This window comes from Hyperolius riggenbachi, chromosome 3 (genome assembly GCF_040937935.1).
Source record: "Hyperolius riggenbachi isolate aHypRig1 chromosome 3, aHypRig1.pri, whole genome shotgun sequence".
In the NCBI taxonomy this organism is placed as follows: Eukaryota; Metazoa; Chordata; class Amphibia; order Anura; family Hyperoliidae; genus Hyperolius; species Hyperolius riggenbachi.
Window position 1 is genome coordinate 42683456 of NC_090648.1, and position 16864 is coordinate 42700319.

General features: G+C 45.0%; 19 non-coding genes across 19 annotated transcripts; all 19 read right to left on the reverse strand.

Annotated features, from left to right (window-relative positions):
* Positions 1-26: 26 nt before the first annotated feature.
* Positions 27-108, reverse strand: TRNAS-GCU (transfer RNA serine (anticodon GCU)). Its single transcript has one exon. It is a non-coding gene; the product is annotated as a tRNA-Ser (tRNA).
* An 832-nt stretch (positions 109-940) lies between these two features.
* TRNAS-GCU (transfer RNA serine (anticodon GCU)) lies at positions 941-1022 on the reverse strand. Its single transcript has one exon. It is a non-coding gene; the product is annotated as a tRNA-Ser (tRNA).
* An 832-nt stretch (positions 1023-1854) lies between these two features.
* Positions 1855-1936, reverse strand: TRNAS-GCU (transfer RNA serine (anticodon GCU)). Its single transcript has one exon. It is a non-coding gene; the product is annotated as a tRNA-Ser (tRNA).
* An 832-nt stretch (positions 1937-2768) lies between these two features.
* Positions 2769-2850, reverse strand: TRNAS-GCU (transfer RNA serine (anticodon GCU)). The gene has a single exon. It is a non-coding gene; the product is annotated as a tRNA-Ser (tRNA).
* An 832-nt stretch (positions 2851-3682) lies between these two features.
* Positions 3683-3764, reverse strand: TRNAS-GCU (transfer RNA serine (anticodon GCU)). Its single transcript has one exon. It is a non-coding gene; the product is annotated as a tRNA-Ser (tRNA).
* An 832-nt stretch (positions 3765-4596) lies between these two features.
* TRNAS-GCU (transfer RNA serine (anticodon GCU)) lies at positions 4597-4678 on the reverse strand. The gene has a single exon. It is a non-coding gene; the product is annotated as a tRNA-Ser (tRNA).
* Positions 4679-5510: 832 nt separating this feature from the next.
* Positions 5511-5592, reverse strand: TRNAS-GCU (transfer RNA serine (anticodon GCU)). The gene has a single exon. It is a non-coding gene; the product is annotated as a tRNA-Ser (tRNA).
* Positions 5593-6424: 832 nt separating this feature from the next.
* TRNAS-GCU (transfer RNA serine (anticodon GCU)) lies at positions 6425-6506 on the reverse strand. Its single transcript has one exon. It is a non-coding gene; the product is annotated as a tRNA-Ser (tRNA).
* An 832-nt stretch (positions 6507-7338) lies between these two features.
* TRNAS-GCU (transfer RNA serine (anticodon GCU)) lies at positions 7339-7420 on the reverse strand. The gene has a single exon. It is a non-coding gene; the product is annotated as a tRNA-Ser (tRNA).
* An 832-nt stretch (positions 7421-8252) lies between these two features.
* On the reverse strand, positions 8253-8334 carry TRNAS-GCU (transfer RNA serine (anticodon GCU)). The gene has a single exon. It is a non-coding gene; the product is annotated as a tRNA-Ser (tRNA).
* Positions 8335-9166: 832 nt separating this feature from the next.
* On the reverse strand, positions 9167-9248 carry TRNAS-GCU (transfer RNA serine (anticodon GCU)). Its single transcript has one exon. It is a non-coding gene; the product is annotated as a tRNA-Ser (tRNA).
* An 832-nt stretch (positions 9249-10080) lies between these two features.
* On the reverse strand, positions 10081-10162 carry TRNAS-GCU (transfer RNA serine (anticodon GCU)). The gene has a single exon. It is a non-coding gene; the product is annotated as a tRNA-Ser (tRNA).
* Positions 10163-10994: 832 nt separating this feature from the next.
* On the reverse strand, positions 10995-11076 carry TRNAS-GCU (transfer RNA serine (anticodon GCU)). The gene has a single exon. It is a non-coding gene; the product is annotated as a tRNA-Ser (tRNA).
* Positions 11077-11908: 832 nt separating this feature from the next.
* On the reverse strand, positions 11909-11990 carry TRNAS-GCU (transfer RNA serine (anticodon GCU)). The gene has a single exon. It is a non-coding gene; the product is annotated as a tRNA-Ser (tRNA).
* An 832-nt stretch (positions 11991-12822) lies between these two features.
* Positions 12823-12904, reverse strand: TRNAS-GCU (transfer RNA serine (anticodon GCU)). The gene has a single exon. It is a non-coding gene; the product is annotated as a tRNA-Ser (tRNA).
* An 832-nt stretch (positions 12905-13736) lies between these two features.
* On the reverse strand, positions 13737-13818 carry TRNAS-GCU (transfer RNA serine (anticodon GCU)). The gene has a single exon. It is a non-coding gene; the product is annotated as a tRNA-Ser (tRNA).
* An 832-nt stretch (positions 13819-14650) lies between these two features.
* On the reverse strand, positions 14651-14732 carry TRNAS-GCU (transfer RNA serine (anticodon GCU)). Its single transcript has one exon. It is a non-coding gene; the product is annotated as a tRNA-Ser (tRNA).
* Positions 14733-15564: 832 nt separating this feature from the next.
* TRNAS-GCU (transfer RNA serine (anticodon GCU)) lies at positions 15565-15646 on the reverse strand. The gene has a single exon. It is a non-coding gene; the product is annotated as a tRNA-Ser (tRNA).
* Positions 15647-16478: 832 nt separating this feature from the next.
* Positions 16479-16560, reverse strand: TRNAS-GCU (transfer RNA serine (anticodon GCU)). Its single transcript has one exon. It is a non-coding gene; the product is annotated as a tRNA-Ser (tRNA).
* Between the last annotated feature and the right edge of the window lie 304 nt (positions 16561-16864).

Sequence of the window (16864 nt, forward strand, 5' to 3'; positions counted from 1 at the left end):
GATACTAGTTTGTAAAAGTGCACCATCGACAAGGATGGGATTTGAACCCATGCATGCAGAGCACAATGGATTAGCAGGCCATCGCCTTAACCACTCGGCCACCTCGTCTCAATAAAACATGACATCTAACGCTATCATTTTTTCAGCTATGGTCAAAGCCCTGTGCGCAAAACACGGCTCATCTTTTCAGGATAGCAAAGTGCACTTTTTGGACAGAAAAGAAGAACGCGCACCTTTTGCTCACACAAGAAAAATCATTTGCAAGAGGCCTGACAGAGGACACCTTAATCATCCCACTGGAGCACACCTACCTAAACAAGGGCCTTCTACACCATGCCATCAACACGCCATGCTGTATTTTTCATCTTTGCTTACATCTTTTGGAATCATTGCAAACTTTCAGCCAAGCATTTCCACAATTAACATCTGCCTTTTAGGGTCACTTAGCTAGACTGTGGGCTGAACTATGCAGATTACTTCTACTTTTAGGGAGACTCAAGCCAGTATGAACATGAGGCGAGGGCACATCTTCTTACTGTCCTACCAATCCCATTATACCTTATGCCTCACACTGGCACCTGCCAGTCACAGACAGGAGGTTTACAACTTGAAAATCAGGTATGACTGAAGCACTTTTTGGCACTTGTCCTTCTACAGACAAACTATTTTCTTCGTGCAGCCAGACAAGCACTGTTTATTTTCTCCGCTAAGGCTGCAGAGGTGAATTTTCTATTTGTGGGTTGCAGGTCTGAACCCCGAACGGCCCATACTTTGTGAGAAAGAATGATGCTGCAGACAAGCATTGTGTAAATGTACACAATCTGTGTACCAATAGTCATCGGGCAAAGGGCATACACACTTATCCATGCACAACCACATGGACGTCAAGGACAGGCGAGTTGGATGGTGGGTATGATACTAGTTTGTAAAAGTGCACCATCGACGAGGATGGGATTTGAACCCATGCGTGCAGAGCACAATGGATTAGCAGTCCATCGCCTTAACCACTCGGCCACCTCATCTCAGTAAAACATGACATCTAACGCTATCATTTTTTCAGCTATGGTCAAAGCCCTGTGCGCAAAACACGGCTCATCTTTTCAGGATAGCAAAGTGCACTTTTTGGACAGAAAAGAAGAACGCGCACCTTTTGCTCACACAAGAAAAATCATTTGCAAGAGGCCTGACAGAGGACACCTTAATCATCCCACTGGAGCACACCTACCTAAACAAGGGCCTTCTACACCATGCCATCAACACGCCATGCTGTATTTTTCATCTTTGCTTACATCTTTTGGAATCATTGCAAACTTTCAGCCAAGCATTTCCACAATTAACATCTGCCTTTTAGGGTCACTTAGCTAGACTGTGGGCTGAACTATGCAGATTACTTCTACTTTTAGGGAGACTCAAGCCAGTATGAACATGAGGCGAGGGCACATCTTCTTACTGTCCTACCAATCCCATTATACCTTATGCCTCACACTGGCACCTGCCAGTCACAGACAGGAGGTTTACAACTTGAAAATCAGGTATGACTGAAGCACTTTTTGGCACTTGTCCTTCTACAGACAAACTAATTTCTTCGTGCAGCCAGACAAGCACTGTTTATTTTCTCCGCTAAGGCTGCAGAGGTGAATTTTCTATTTGTGGGTTGCAGGTCTGAACCCCGAACGGCCCATACTTTGTGAGAAAGAATGATGCTGCAGACAAGCATTGTGTAAATGTACACAATCTGTGTCCCAATAGTCATCGGGCAAAGGGCATACACACTTATCCATGCACAACCACATGGACGTCAAGGACAGGCGAGTTGGATGGTGGGTATGATACTAGTTTGTAAAAGTGCACCATCGACGAGGATGGGATTTGAACCCATGCGTGCAGAGCACAATGGATTAGCAGTCCATCGCCTTAACCACTCGGCCACCTCGTCTCAATAAAACATGACATCTAACGCTATCATTTTTTCAGCTCTGGTCAAAGCCCTGTGCGCAAAACACGGCTCATCTTTTCAGGATAGCAAAGTGCACTTTTTGGACAGAAAAGAAGAACGCGCACCTTTTGCTCACACAAGAAAAATCATTTGCAAGAGGCCTGACAGAGGACACCTTAATCACCCCACTGGAGCACACCTACCTAAACAAGGGCCTTCTACACCATGCCATCAACACGCCATGCTGTATTTTTCATCTTTGCTTACATCTTTTGGAATCATTGCAAACTTTCAGCCAAGCATTTCCACAATTAACATCTGCCTTTTAGGGTCACTTAGCTAGACTGTGGGCTGAACTATGCAGATTACTTCTACTTTTAGGGAGACTCAAGCCAGTATGAACATGAGACGAGGGCACATCTTCTTACTGTCCTACCAATCCCATTATACCTTATGCCTCACACTGGCACCTGCCAGTCACAGACAGGAGGTTTACAACTTGAAAATCAGGTATGACTGAAGCACTTTTTGGCACTTGTCCTTCTACAGACAAACTATTTTCTTCGTGCAGCCAGACAAGCACTGTTTATTTTCTCCGCTAAGGATGCAGAGGTGAATTTTCTATTTGTGGGTTGCAGGTCTGAACCCCAAATGGCCCATACTTTGTGAGAAAGAATGATGCTGCAGACAAGCATTGTGTAAATGTACACAATCTGTGTCCCAATAGTCATCGGGCAAAGGGCATACACACTTATCCATGCACAACCACATGGACGTCAAGGACAGGCGAGTTGGATGGTGGGTATGATACTAGTTTGTAAAAGTGCACCATCGACGAGGATGGGATTTGAACCCATGCATGCAGAGCACAATGGATTAGCAGTCCATCGCCTTAACCACTCGGCCACCTCGTCTCAATAAAACATGACATCTAACGCTATCATTTTTTCAGCTATGGTCAAAGCCCTGTGCGCAAAACACGGCTCATCTTTTCAGGATAGCAAAGTGCACTTTTTGGACAGAAAAGAAGAACGGGCATCTTTTGCTCACACAAGAAAAATCATTTGCAAGAGGCCTGACAGAGGACACCTTAATCACCCCACTGGAGCACACCTACCTAAACAAGGGCCTTCTACACCATGCCATCAACACGCCATGCTGTATTTTTCATCTTTGCTTACATCTTTTGGAATCATTGCAAACTTTCAGCCAAGCATTTCCACAATTAACATCTGCCTTTTAGGGTCACTTAGCTAGACTGTGGGCTGAACTATGCAGATTACTTCTACTTTTAGGGAGACTCAAGCCAGTATGAACATGAGGCGAGGTCACATCTTCTTACTGTCCTACCAATCCCATTATACCTTATGCCTCACACTGGCACCTGCCAGTCACAGACAGGAGGTTTACAACTTGAAAATCAGGTATGACTGAAGCACTTTTTGGCACTTGTCCTTCTACAGACAAACTATTTTCTTCGTGCAGCCAGACAAGCACTGTTTATTTTCTCCGCTAAGGCTGCAGAGGTGAATTTTCTATTTGTGGGTTGCAGGTCTGAACCCCGAACGGCCCATACTTTGTGAGAAAGAATGATGCTGCAGACAAGCATTGTGTAAATGTACACAATCTGTGTCCCAATAGTCATCGGGCAAAGGGCATACACACTTTTCCATGCACAACCACATGGACGTCAAGGACAGGCGAGTTGGATGGTGGGTATGATACTAGTTTGTAAAAGTGCACCATCGACAAGGATGGGATTTGAACCAATGCATGCAGAGCACAATGGATTAGCAGTCCATCGCCTTAACCACTCGGCCACCTCGTCTCAATAAAACATGACATCTAACGCTATCATTTTTTCAGCTATGGTCAAAGCCCTGTGCGCAAAACACGGCTCATCTTTTCAGGATAGCAAAGTGCACTTTTTGGACAGAAAAGAAGAACGCGCACCTTTTGCTCACACAAGAAAAATCATTTGCAAGAGGCCTGACAGAGGACACCTTAATCATCCCACTGGAGCACACCTACCTAAACAAGGGCCTTCTACACCATGCCATCAACACGCCATGCTGTATTTTTCATCTTTGCTTACATCTTTTGGAATCATTGCAAACTTTCAGCCAAGCATTTCCACAATTAACATCTGCCTTTTAGGGTCACTTAGCTAGACTGTGGGCTGAACTATGCAGATTACTTCTACTTTTAGGGAGACTCAAGCCAGTATGAACATGAGGCGAGGGCACATCTTCTTACTGTCCTACCAATCCCATTATACCTTATGCCTCACACTGGCACCTGCCAGTCACAGACAGGAGGTTTACAACTTGAAAATCAGGTATGACTGAAGCACTTTTTGGCACTTGTCCTTCTACAGACAAACTATTTTCTTCGTGCAGCCAGACAAGCACTGTTTATTTTCTCCGCTACGGCTGCAGAGGTGAATTTTCTATTTGTGGGTTGCAGGTCTGAACCCCGAACGGCCCATACTTTGTGAGAAAGAATGATGCTGCAGACAAGCATTGTGTAAATGTACACAATCTGTGTCCCAATAGTCATCGGGCAAAGGGCATACACACTTATCCATGCACAACCACATGGACGTCAAGGACAGGCGAGTTCGATGGTGGGTATGATACTAGTTTGTAAAAGTGCACCATCGACGAGGATGGGATTTGAACCCATGCGTGCAGAGCACAATGGATTAGCAGTCCATCGCCTTAACCACTCGGCCACCTCGTCTCAATAAAACATGACATCTAACGCTATCATTTTTTCAGCTATGGTCAAATCCCTGTGCGCAAAACACGGCTCATCTTTTCAGGATAGCAAAGTGCACTTTTTGGACAGAAAAGAAGAACGGGCACCTTTTGCTCACACAAGAAAAATCATTTGCAAGAGGCCTGACAGAGGACACCTTAATCACCCCACTGGAGCACACCTACCTAAACAAGGGCCTTCTACACCATGCCATCAACACGCCATGCTGTATTTTTCATCTTTGCTTACATCTTTTGGAATCATTGCAAACTTTCAGCCAAGCATTTCCACAATTAACATCTGCCTTTTAGGGTCACTTAGCTAGACTGTGGGCTGAACTATGCAGATTACTTCTACTTTTAGGGAGACTCAAGCCAGTATGAACATGAGGCGATGGCACATCTTCTTACTGTCCTACCAATCCCATTATACCTTATGCCTCACACTGGCACCTGCCAGTCACAGACGGGAGGTTTACAACTTGAAAATCAGGTATGACTGAAGCACTTTTTGGCACTTGTCCTTCTACAGACAAACTATTTTCTTCGTGCAGCTAGACAAGCACTGTTTATTTTCTCCGCTAAGGCTGCAGAGGTGAATTTTCTATTTGTGGGTTGCAGGTCTGAACCCCGAATGGCCCATACTTTGTGAGAAAGAATGATGCTGCAGACAAGCATTGTGTAAATGTACACAATCTGTGTCCCAATAGTCATCGGGCAAAGGGCATACACACTTATCCATGCACAACCACATGGACGTCAAGGACAGGCGAGTTGGATGGTGGGTATGATACTAGTTTGTAAAAGTGCACCATCGACAAGGATGGGATTTGAACCCATGCATGCAGAGCACAATGGATTAGCAGGCCATCGCCTTAACCACTCGGCCACCTCGTCTCAATAAAACATGACATCTAACGCTATCATTTTTTCAGCTATGGTCAAAGCCCTGTGCGCAAAACACGGCTCATCTTTTCAGGATAGCAAAGTGCACTTTTTGGACAGAAAAGAAGAACGCGCACCTTTTGCTCACACAAGAAAAATCATTTGCAAGAGGCCTGACAGAGGACACCTTAATCATCCCACTGGAGCACACCTACCTAAACAAGGGCCTTCTACACCATGCCATCAACACGCCATGCTGTATTTTTCATCTTTGCTTACATCTTTTGGAATCATTGCAAACTTTCAGCCAAGCATTTCCACAATTAACATCTGCCTTTTAGGGTCACTTAGCTAGACTGTGGGCTGAACTATGCAGATTACTTCTACTTTTAGGGAGACTCAAGCCAGTATGAACATGAGGCGAGGGCACATCTTCTTACTGTCCTACCAATCCCATTATACCTTATGCCTCACACTGGCACCTGCCAGTCACAGACAGGAGGTTTACAACTTGAAAATCAGGTATGACTGAAGCACTTTTTGGCACTTGTCCTTCTACAGACAAACTATTTTCTTCGTGCAGCCAGACAAGCACTGTTTATTTTCTCCGCTAAGGCTGCAGAGGTGAATTTTCTATTTGTGGGTTGCAGGTCTGAACCCCGAACGGCCCATACTTTGTGAGAAAGAATGATGCTGCAGACAAGCATTGTGTAAATGTACACAATCTGTGTACCAATAGTCATCGGGCAAAGGGCATACACACTTATCCATGCACAACCACATGGACGTCAAGGACAGGCGAGTTGGATGGTGGGTATGATACTAGTTTGTAAAAGTGCACCATCGACGAGGATGGGATTTGAACCCATGCGTGCAGAGCACAATGGATTAGCAGTCCATCGCCTTAACCACTCGGCCACCTCATCTCAGTAAAACATGACATCTAACGCTATCATTTTTTCAGCTATGGTCAAAGCCCTGTGCGCAAAACACGGCTCATCTTTTCAGGATAGCAAAGTGCACTTTTTGGACAGAAAAGAAGAACGCGCACCTTTTGCTCACACAAGAAAAATCATTTGCAAGAGGCCTGACAGAGGACACCTTAATCATCCCACTGGAGCACACCTACCTAAACAAGGGCCTTCTACACCATGCCATCAACACGCCATGCTGTATTTTTCATCTTTGCTTACATCTTTTGGAATCATTGCAAACTTTCAGCCAAGCATTTCCACAATTAACATCTGCCTTTTAGGGTCACTTAGCTAGACTGTGGGCTGAACTATGCAGATTACTTCTACTTTTAGGGAGACTCAAGCCAGTATGAACATGAGGCGAGGGCACATCTTCTTACTGTCCTACCAATCCCATTATACCTTATGCCTCACACTGGCACCTGCCAGTCACAGACAGGAGGTTTACAACTTGAAAATCAGGTATGACTGAAGCACTTTTTGGCACTTGTCCTTCTACAGACAAACTAATTTCTTCGTGCAGCCAGACAAGCACTGTTTATTTTCTCCGCTAAGGCTGCAGAGGTGAATTTTCTATTTGTGGGTTGCAGGTCTGAACCCCGAACGGCCCATACTTTGTGAGAAAGAATGATGCTGCAGACAAGCATTGTGTAAATGTACACAATCTGTGTCCCAATAGTCATCGGGCAAAGGGCATACACACTTATCCATGCACAACCACATGGACGTCAAGGACAGGCGAGTTGGATGGTGGGTATGATACTAGTTTGTAAAAGTGCACCATCGACGAGGATGGGATTTGAACCCATGCGTGCAGAGCACAATGGATTAGCAGTCCATCGCCTTAACCACTCGGCCACCTCGTCTCAATAAAACATGACATCTAACGCTATCATTTTTTCAGCTCTGGTCAAAGCCCTGTGCGCAAAACACGGCTCATCTTTTCAGGATAGCAAAGTGCACTTTTTGGACAGAAAAGAAGAACGCGCACCTTTTGCTCACACAAGAAAAATCATTTGCAAGAGGCCTGACAGAGGACACCTTAATCACCCCACTGGAGCACACCTACCTAAACAAGGGCCTTCTACACCATGCCATCAACACGCCATGCTGTATTTTTCATCTTTGCTTACATCTTTTGGAATCATTGCAAACTTTCAGCCAAGCATTTCCACAATTAACATCTGCCTTTTAGGGTCACTTAGCTAGACTGTGGGCTGAACTATGCAGATTACTTCTACTTTTAGGGAGACTCAAGCCAGTATGAACATGAGACGAGGGCACATCTTCTTACTGTCCTACCAATCCCATTATACCTTATGCCTCACACTGGCACTTGCCAGTCACAGACAGGAGGTTTACAACTTGAAAATCAGGTATGACTGAAGCACTTTTTGGCACTTGTCCTTCTACAGACAAACTATTTTCTTCGTGCAGCCAGACAAGCACTGTTTATTTTCTCCGCTAAGGATGCAGAGGTGAATTTTTTATTTGTGGGTTGCAGGTCTGAACCCCAAATGGCCCATACTTTGTGAGAAAGAATGATGCTGCAGACAAGCATTGTGTAAATGTACACAATCTGTGTCCCAATAGTCATCGGGCAAAGGGCATACACACTTATCCATGCACAACCACATGGACGTCAAGGACAGGCGAGTTGGATGGTGGGTATGATACTAGTTTGTAAAAGTGCACCATCGACGAGGATGGGATTTGAACCCATGCATGCAGAGCACAATGGATTAGCAGTCCATCGCCTTAACCACTCGGCCACCTCGTCTCAATAAAACATGACATCTAACGCTATCATTTTTTCAGCTATGGTCAAAGCCCTGTGCGCAAAACACGGCTCATCTTTTCAGGATAGCAAAGTGCACTTTTTGGACAGAAAAGAAGAACGGGCATCTTTTGCTCACACAAGAAAAATCATTTGCAAGAGGCCTGACAGAGGACACCTTAATCACCCCACTGGAGCACACCTACCTAAACAAGGGCCTTCTACACCATGCCATCAACACGCCATGCTGTATTTTTCATCTTTGCTTACATCTTTTGGAATCATTGCAAACTTTCAGCCAAGCATTTCCACAATTAACATCTGCCTTTTAGGGTCACTTAGCTAGACTGTGGGCTGAACTATGCAGATTACTTCTACTTTTAGGGAGACTCAAGCCAGTATGAACATGAGGCGAGGTCACATCTTCTTACTGTCCTACCAATCCCATTATACCTTATGCCTCACACTGGCACCTGCCAGTCACAGACAGGAGGTTTACAACTTGAAAATCAGGTATGACTGAAGCACTTTTTGGCACTTGTCCTTCTACAGACAAACTATTTTCTTCGTGCAGCCAGACAAGCACTGTTTATTTTCTCCGCTAAGGCTGCAGAGGTGAATTTTCTATTTGTGGGTTGCAGGTCTGAACCCCGAACGGCCCATACTTTGTGAGAAAGAATGATGCTGCAGACAAGCATTGTGTAAATGTACACAATCTGTGTCCCAATAGTCATCGGGCAAAGGGCATACACACTTTTCCATGCACAACCACATGGACGTCAAGGACAGGCGAGTTGGATGGTGGGTATGATACTAGTTTGTAAAAGTGCACCATCGACAAGGATGGGATTTGAACCCATGCATGCAGAGCACAATGGATTAGCAGTCCATCGCCTTAACCACTCGGCCACCTCGTCTCAATAAAACATGACATCTAACGCTATCATTTTTTCAGCTATGGTCAAAGCCCTGTGCGCAAAACACGGCTCATCTTTTCAGGATAGCAAAGTGCACTTTTTGGACAGAAAAGAAGAACGCGCACCTTTTGCTCACACAAGAAAAATCATTTGCAAGAGGCCTGACAGAGGACACCTTAATCATCCCACTGGAGCACACCTACCTAAACAAGGGCCTTCTACACCATGCCATCAACACGCCATGCTGTATTTTTCATCTTTGCTTACATCTTTTGGAATCATTGCAAACTTTCAGCCAAGCATTTCCACAATTAACATCTGCCTTTTAGGGTCACTTAGCTAGACTGTGGGCTGAACTATGCAGATTACTTCTACTTTTAGGGAGACTCAAGCCAGTATGAACATGAGGCGAGGGCACATCTTCTTACTGTCCTACCAATCCCATTATACCTTATGCCTCACACTGGCACCTGCCAGTCACAGACAGGAGGTTTACAACTTGAAAATCAGGTATGACTGAAGCACTTTTTGGCACTTGTCCTTCTACAGACAAACTAATTTCTTCGTGCAGCCAGACAAGCACTGTTTATTTTCTCCGCTAAGGCTGCAGAGGTGAATTTTCTATTTGTGGGTTGCAGGTCTGAACCCCGAACGGCCCATACTTTGTGAGAAAGAATGATGCTGCAGACAAGCATTGTGTAAATGTACACAATCTGTGTCCCAATAGTCATCGGGCAAAGGGCATACACACTTATCCATGCACAACCACATGGACGTCAAGGACAGGCGAGTTGGATGGTGGGTATGATACTAGTTTGTAAAAGTGCACCATCGACGAGGATGGGATTTGAACCCATGCGTGCAGAGCACAATGGATTAGCAGTCCATCGCCTTAACCATTCGGCCACCTCGTCTCAATAAAACATGACATCTAACGCTATCATTTTTTCAGCTATGGTCAAAGCCCTGTGCGCAAAACACGGCTCATCTTTTCAGGATAGCAAAGTGCACTTTTTGGACAGAAAAGAAGAACGCGCACTTTTTGCTCACACAAGAAAAATCATTTGCAAGAGGCCTGACAGAGGACACCTTAATCACCCCACTGGAGCACACCTACCTAAACAAGGGCCTTCTACACCATGCCATCAACACGCCATGCTGTATTTTTCATCTTTGCTTACATCTTTTGGAATCATTGCAAACTTTCAGCCAAGCATTTCCACAATTAACATCTGCCTTTTAGGGTCACTTAGCTAGACTGTGGGCTGAACTATGCAGATTACTTCTACTTTTAGGGAGACTCAAGCCAGTATGAACATGAGGCGAGGGCACATCTTCTTACTGTCCTACCAATCCCATTATACCTTATGCCTCACACTGGCACCTGCCAGTCACAGACAGGAGGTTTACAACTTGAAAATCAGGTATGACTGAAGCACTTTTTGGCACTTGTCCTTCTACAGACAAACTATTTTCTTCGTGCAGCCAGACAAGCACTGTTTATTTTCTCCGCTAAGGCTGCAGAGGTGAATTTTCTATTTGTGGGTTGCAGGTCTGAACCCCGAACGGCCCATACTTTGTGAGAAAGAATGATGCTGCAGACAAGCATTGTGTAAATGTACACAATCTGTGTCCCAATAGTCATCGGGCAAAGGGCATACACACTTATCCATGCACAACCACATGGACGTCAAGGACAGGCGAGTTGGATGGTGGGTATGATACTAGTTTGTAAAAGTGCACCATCGACAAGGATGGGATTTGAACCCATGCATGCAGAGCACAATGGATTAGCAGTCCATCGCCTTAACCACTCGGCCACCTCGTCTCAATAAAACATGACATCTAACGCTATCATTTTTTCAGCTATGGTCAAAGCCCTGTGCGCAAAACACGGCTCATCTTTTCAGGATAGCAAAGTGCACTTTTTGGACAGAAAAGAAGAACGCGCACCTTTTGCTCACACAAGAAAAATCATTTGCAAGAGGCCTGACAGAGGACACCTTAATCATCCCACTGGAGCACACCTACCTAAACAAGGGCCTTCTACACCATGCCATCAACACGCCATGCTGTATTTTTCATCTTTGCTTACATCTTTTGGAATCATTGCAAACTTTCAGCCAAGCATTTCCACAATTAACATCTGCCTTTTAGGGTCACTTAGCTAGACTGTGGGCTGAACTATGCAGATTACTTCTACTTTTAGGGAGACTCAAGCCAGTATGAACATGAGGCGAGGGCACATCTTCTTACTGTCCTACCAATCCCATTATACCTTATGCCTCACACTGGCACCTGCCAGTCACAGACAGGAGGTTTACAACTTGAAAATCAGGTATGACTGAAGCACTTTTTGGCACTTGTCCTTCTACAGACAAACTAATTTCTTCGTGCAGCCAGACAAGCACTGTTTATTTTCTCCGCTAAGGCTGCAGAGGTGAATTTTCTATTTGTGGGTTGCAGGTCTGAACCCCGAACGGCCCATACTTTGTGAGAAAGAATGATGCTGCAGACAAGCATTGTGTAAATGTACACAATCTGTGTCCCAATAGTCATCGGGCAAAGGGCATACACACTTATCCATGCACAACCACATGGACGTCAAGGACAGGCGAGTTGGATGGTGGGTATAATACTAGTTTGTAAAAGTGCACCATCGACGAGGATGGGATTTGAACCCATGCGTGCAGAGCACAATGGATTAGCAGTCCATCGCCTTAACCATTCGGCCACCTCGTCTCAATAAAACATGACATCTAACGCTATCATTTTTTCAGCTCTGGTCAAAGCCCTGTGCGCAAAACACGGCTCATCTTTTCAGGATAGCAAAGTGCACTTTTTGGACAGAAAAGAAGAACGCGCACCTTTTGCTCACACAAGAAAAATCATTTGCAAGAGGCCTGACAGAGGACACCTTAATCACCCCACTGGAGCACACCTACCTAAACAAGGGCCTTCTACACCATGCCATCAACACGCCATGCTGTATTTTTCATCTTTGCTTACATCTTTTGGAATCATTGCAAACTTTCAGCCAAGCATTTCCACAATTAACATCTGCCTTTTAGGGTCACTTAGCTAGACTGTGGGCTGAACTATGCAGATTACTTCTACTTTTAGGGAGACTCAAGCCAGTATGAACATGAGGCGAGGTCACATCTTCTTACTGTCCTACCAATCCCATTATACCTTATGCCTCACACTGGCACCTGCCAGTCACAGACAGGAGGTTTACAACTTGAAAATCAGGTATGACTGAAGCACTTTTTGGCACTTGTCCTTCTACAGACAAACTATTTTCTTCGTGCAGCCAGACAAGCACTGTTTATTTTCTCCGCTAAGGCTGCAGAGGTGAATTTTCTATTTGTGGGTTGCAGGTCTGAACCCCGAACGGCCCATACTTTGTGAGAAAGAATGATGCTGCAGACAAGCATTGTGTAAATGTACACAATCTGTGTCCCAATAGTCATCGGGCAAAGGGCATACACACTTTTCCATGCACAACCACATGGACGTCAAGGACAGGCGAGTTGGATGGTGGGTATGATACTAGTTTGTAAAAGTGCACCATCGACAAGGATGGGATTTGAACCCATGCATGCAGAGCACAATGGATTAGCAGTCCATCGCCTTAACCACTCGGCCACCTCGTCTCAATAAAACATGACATCTAACGCTATCATTTTTTCAGCTATGGTCAAAGCCCTGTGCGCAAAACACGGCTCATCTTTTCAGGATAGCAAAGTGCACTTTTTGGACAGAAAAGAAGAACGCGCACCTTTTGCTCACACAAGAAAAATCATTTGCAAGAGGCCTGACAGAGGACACCTTAATCATCCCACTGGAGCACACCTACCTAAACAAGGGCCTTCTACACCATGCCATCAACACGCCATGCTGTATTTTTCATCTTTGCTTACATCTTTTGGAATCATTGCAAACTTTCAGCCAAGCATTTCCACAATTAACATCTGCCTTTTAGGGTCACTTAGCTAGACTGTGGGCTGAACTATGCAGATTACTTCTACTTTTAGGGAGACTCAAGCCAGTATGAACATGAGGCGAGGGCACATCTTCTTACTGTCCTACCAATCCCATTATACCTTATGCCTCACACTGGCACCTGCCAGTCACAGACAGGAGGTTTACAACTTGAAAATCAGGTATGACTGAAGCACTTTTTGGCACTTGTCCTTCTACAGACAAACTAATTTCTTCGTGCAGCCAGACAAGCACTGTTTATTTTCTCCGCTAAGGCTGCAGAGGTGAATTTTCTATTTGTGGGTTGCAGGTCTGAACCCCGAACGGCCCATACTTTGTGAGAAAGAATGATGCTGCAGACAAGCATTGTGTAAATGTACACAATCTGTGTCCCAATAGTCATCGGGCAAAGGGCATACACACTTATCCATGCACAACCACATGGACGTCAAGGACAGGCGAGTTGGATGGTGGGTATGATACTAGTTTGTAAAAGTGCACCATCGACGAGGATGGGATTTGAACCCATGCGTGCAGAGCACAATGGATTAGCAGTCCATCGCCTTAACCATTCGGCCACCTCGTCTCAATAAAACATGACATCTAACGCTATCATTTTTTCAGCTATGGTCAAAGCCCTGTGCGCAAAACACGGCTCATCTTTTCAGGATAGCAAAGTGCACTTTTTGGACAGAAAAGAAGAACGCGCACTTTTTGCTCACACAAGAAAAATCATTTGCAAGAGGCCTGACAGAGGACACCTTAATCACCCCACTGGAGCACACCTACCTAAACAAGGGCCTTCTACACCATGCCATCAACACGCCATGCTGTATTTTTCATCTTTGCTTACATCTTTTGGAATCATTGCAAACTTTCAGCCAAGCATTTCCACAATTAACATCTGCCTTTTAGGGTCACTTAGCTAGACTGTGGGCTGAACTATGCAGATTACTTCTACTTTTAGGGAGACTCAAGCCAGTATGAACATGAGGCGAGGGCACATCTTCTTACTGTCCTACCAATCCCATTATACCTTATGCCTCACACTGGCACCTGCCAGTCACAGACAGGAGGTTTACAACTTGAAAATCAGGTATGACTGAAGCACTTTTTGGCACTTGTCCTTCTACAGACAAACTATTTTCTTCGTGCAGCCAGACAAGCACTGTTTATTTTCTCCGCTAAGGCTGCAGAGGTGAATTTTCTATTTGTGGGTTGCAGGTCTGAACCCCGAACGGCCCATACTTTGTGAGAAAGAATGATGCTGCAGACAAGCATTGTGTAAATGTACACAATCTGTGTCCCAATAGTCATCGGGCAAAGGGCATACACACTTATCCATGCACAACCACATGGACGTCAAGGACAGGCGAGTTGGATGGTGGGTATGATACTAGTTTGTAAAAGTGCACCATCGACAAGGATGGGATTTGAACCCATGCATGCAGAGCACAATGGATTAGCAGTCCATCGCCTTAACCACTCGGCCACCTCGTCTCAATAAAACATGACATCTAACGCTATCATTTTTTCAGCTATGGTCAAAGCCCTGTGCGCAAAACACGGCTCATCTTTTCAGGATAGCAAAGTGCACTTTTTGGACAGAAAAGAAGAACGCGCACCTTTTGCTCACACAAGAAAAATCATTTGCAAGAGGCCTGACAGAGGACACCTTAATCATCCCACTGGAGCACACCTACCTAAACAAGGGCCTTCTACACCATGCCATCAACACGCCATGCTGTATTTTTCATCTTTGCTTACATCTTTTGGAATCATTGCAAACTTTCAGCCAAGCATTTCCACAATTAACATCTGCCTTTTAGGGTCACTTAGCTAGACTGTGGGCTGAACTATGCAGATTACTTCTACTTTTAGGGAGACTCAAGCCAGTATGAACATGAGGCGAGGGCACATCTTCTTACTGTCCTACCAATCCCATTATACCTTATGCCTCACACTGGCACCTGCCAGTCACAGACAGGAGGTTTACAACTTGAAAATCAGGTATGACTGAAGCACTTTTTGGCACTTGTCCTTCTACAGACAAACTAATTTCTTCGTGCAGCCAGACAAGCACTGTTTATTTTCTCCGCTAAGGCTGCAGAGGTGAATTTTCTATTTGTGGGTTGCAGGTCTGAACCCCGAACGGCCCATACTTTGTGAGAAAGAATGATGCTGCAGACAAGCATTGTGTAAATGTACACAATCTGTGTCCCAATAGTCATCGGGCAAAGGGCATACACACTTATCCATGCACAACCACATGGACGTCAAGGACAGGCGAGTTGGATGGTGGGTATAATACTAGTTTGTAAAAGTGCACCATCGACGAGGATGGGATTTGAACCCATGCGTGCAGAGCACAATGGATTAGCAGTCCATCGCCTTAACCATTCGGCCACCTCGTCTCAATAAAACATGACATCTAACGCTATCATTTTTTCAGCTATGGTCAAAGCCCTGTGCGCAAAACACGGCTCATCTTTTCAGGATAGCAAAGTGCACTTTTTGGACAGAAAAGAAGAACGCGCACTTTTTGCTCACACAAGAAAAATCATTTGCAAGAGGCCTGACAGAGGACACCTTAATCACCCCACTGGAGCACACCTACCTAAACAAGGGCCTTCTACACCATGCCATCAACACGCCATGCTGTATTTTTCATCTTTGCTTACATCTTTTGGAATCATTGCAAACTTTCAGCCAAGCATTTCCACAATTAACATCTGCCTTTTAGGGTCACTTAGCTAGACTGTGGGCTGAACTATGCAGATTACTTCTACTTTTAGGGAGACTCAAGCCAGTATGAACATGAGGCGAGGGCACATCTTCTTACTGTCCTACCAATCCCATTATACCTTATGCCTCACACTGGCACCTGCCAGTCACAGACAGGAGGTTTACAACTTGAAAATCAGGTATGACTGAAGCACTTTTTGGCACTTGTCCTTCTACAGACAAACTATTTTCTTCGTGCAGCCAGACAAGCACTGTTTATTTTCTCCGCTAAGGCTGCAGAGGTGAATTTTCTATTTGTGGGTTGCAGGTCTGAACCCCGAACGGCCCATACTTTGTGAGAAAGAATGATGCTGCAGACAAGCATTGTGTAAATGTACACAATCTGTGTCCCAATAGTCATCGGGCAAAGGGCATACACACTTATCCATGCACAACCACATGGACGTCAAGGACAGGCGAGTTGGATGGTGGGTATGATACTAGTTTGTAAAAGTGCACCATCGACGAGGATGGGATTTGAACCCATGCATGCAGAGCACAATGGATTAGCAGTCCATCGCCTTAACCACTCGGCCACCTCGTCTCAATAAAACATGACATCTAACGCTATCATTTTTTCAGCTATGGTCAAAGCCCTGTGCGCAAAACACGGCTCATCTTTTCAGGATAGCAAAGTGCACTTTTTGGACAGAAAAGAAGTACGCGCACCTTTTGCTCACACAAGAAAAATCATTTGCAAGAGGCCTGACAGAGGACACCTTAATCATCCCACTGGAGCACACCTACCTAAACCAGGGCCTTCTACACCATGCCATCAACACGCCATGCTGTATTTTTCATCTTTGCTTACATCTTTTGGAATCATTGCAAACTTTCAGCCAAGCATT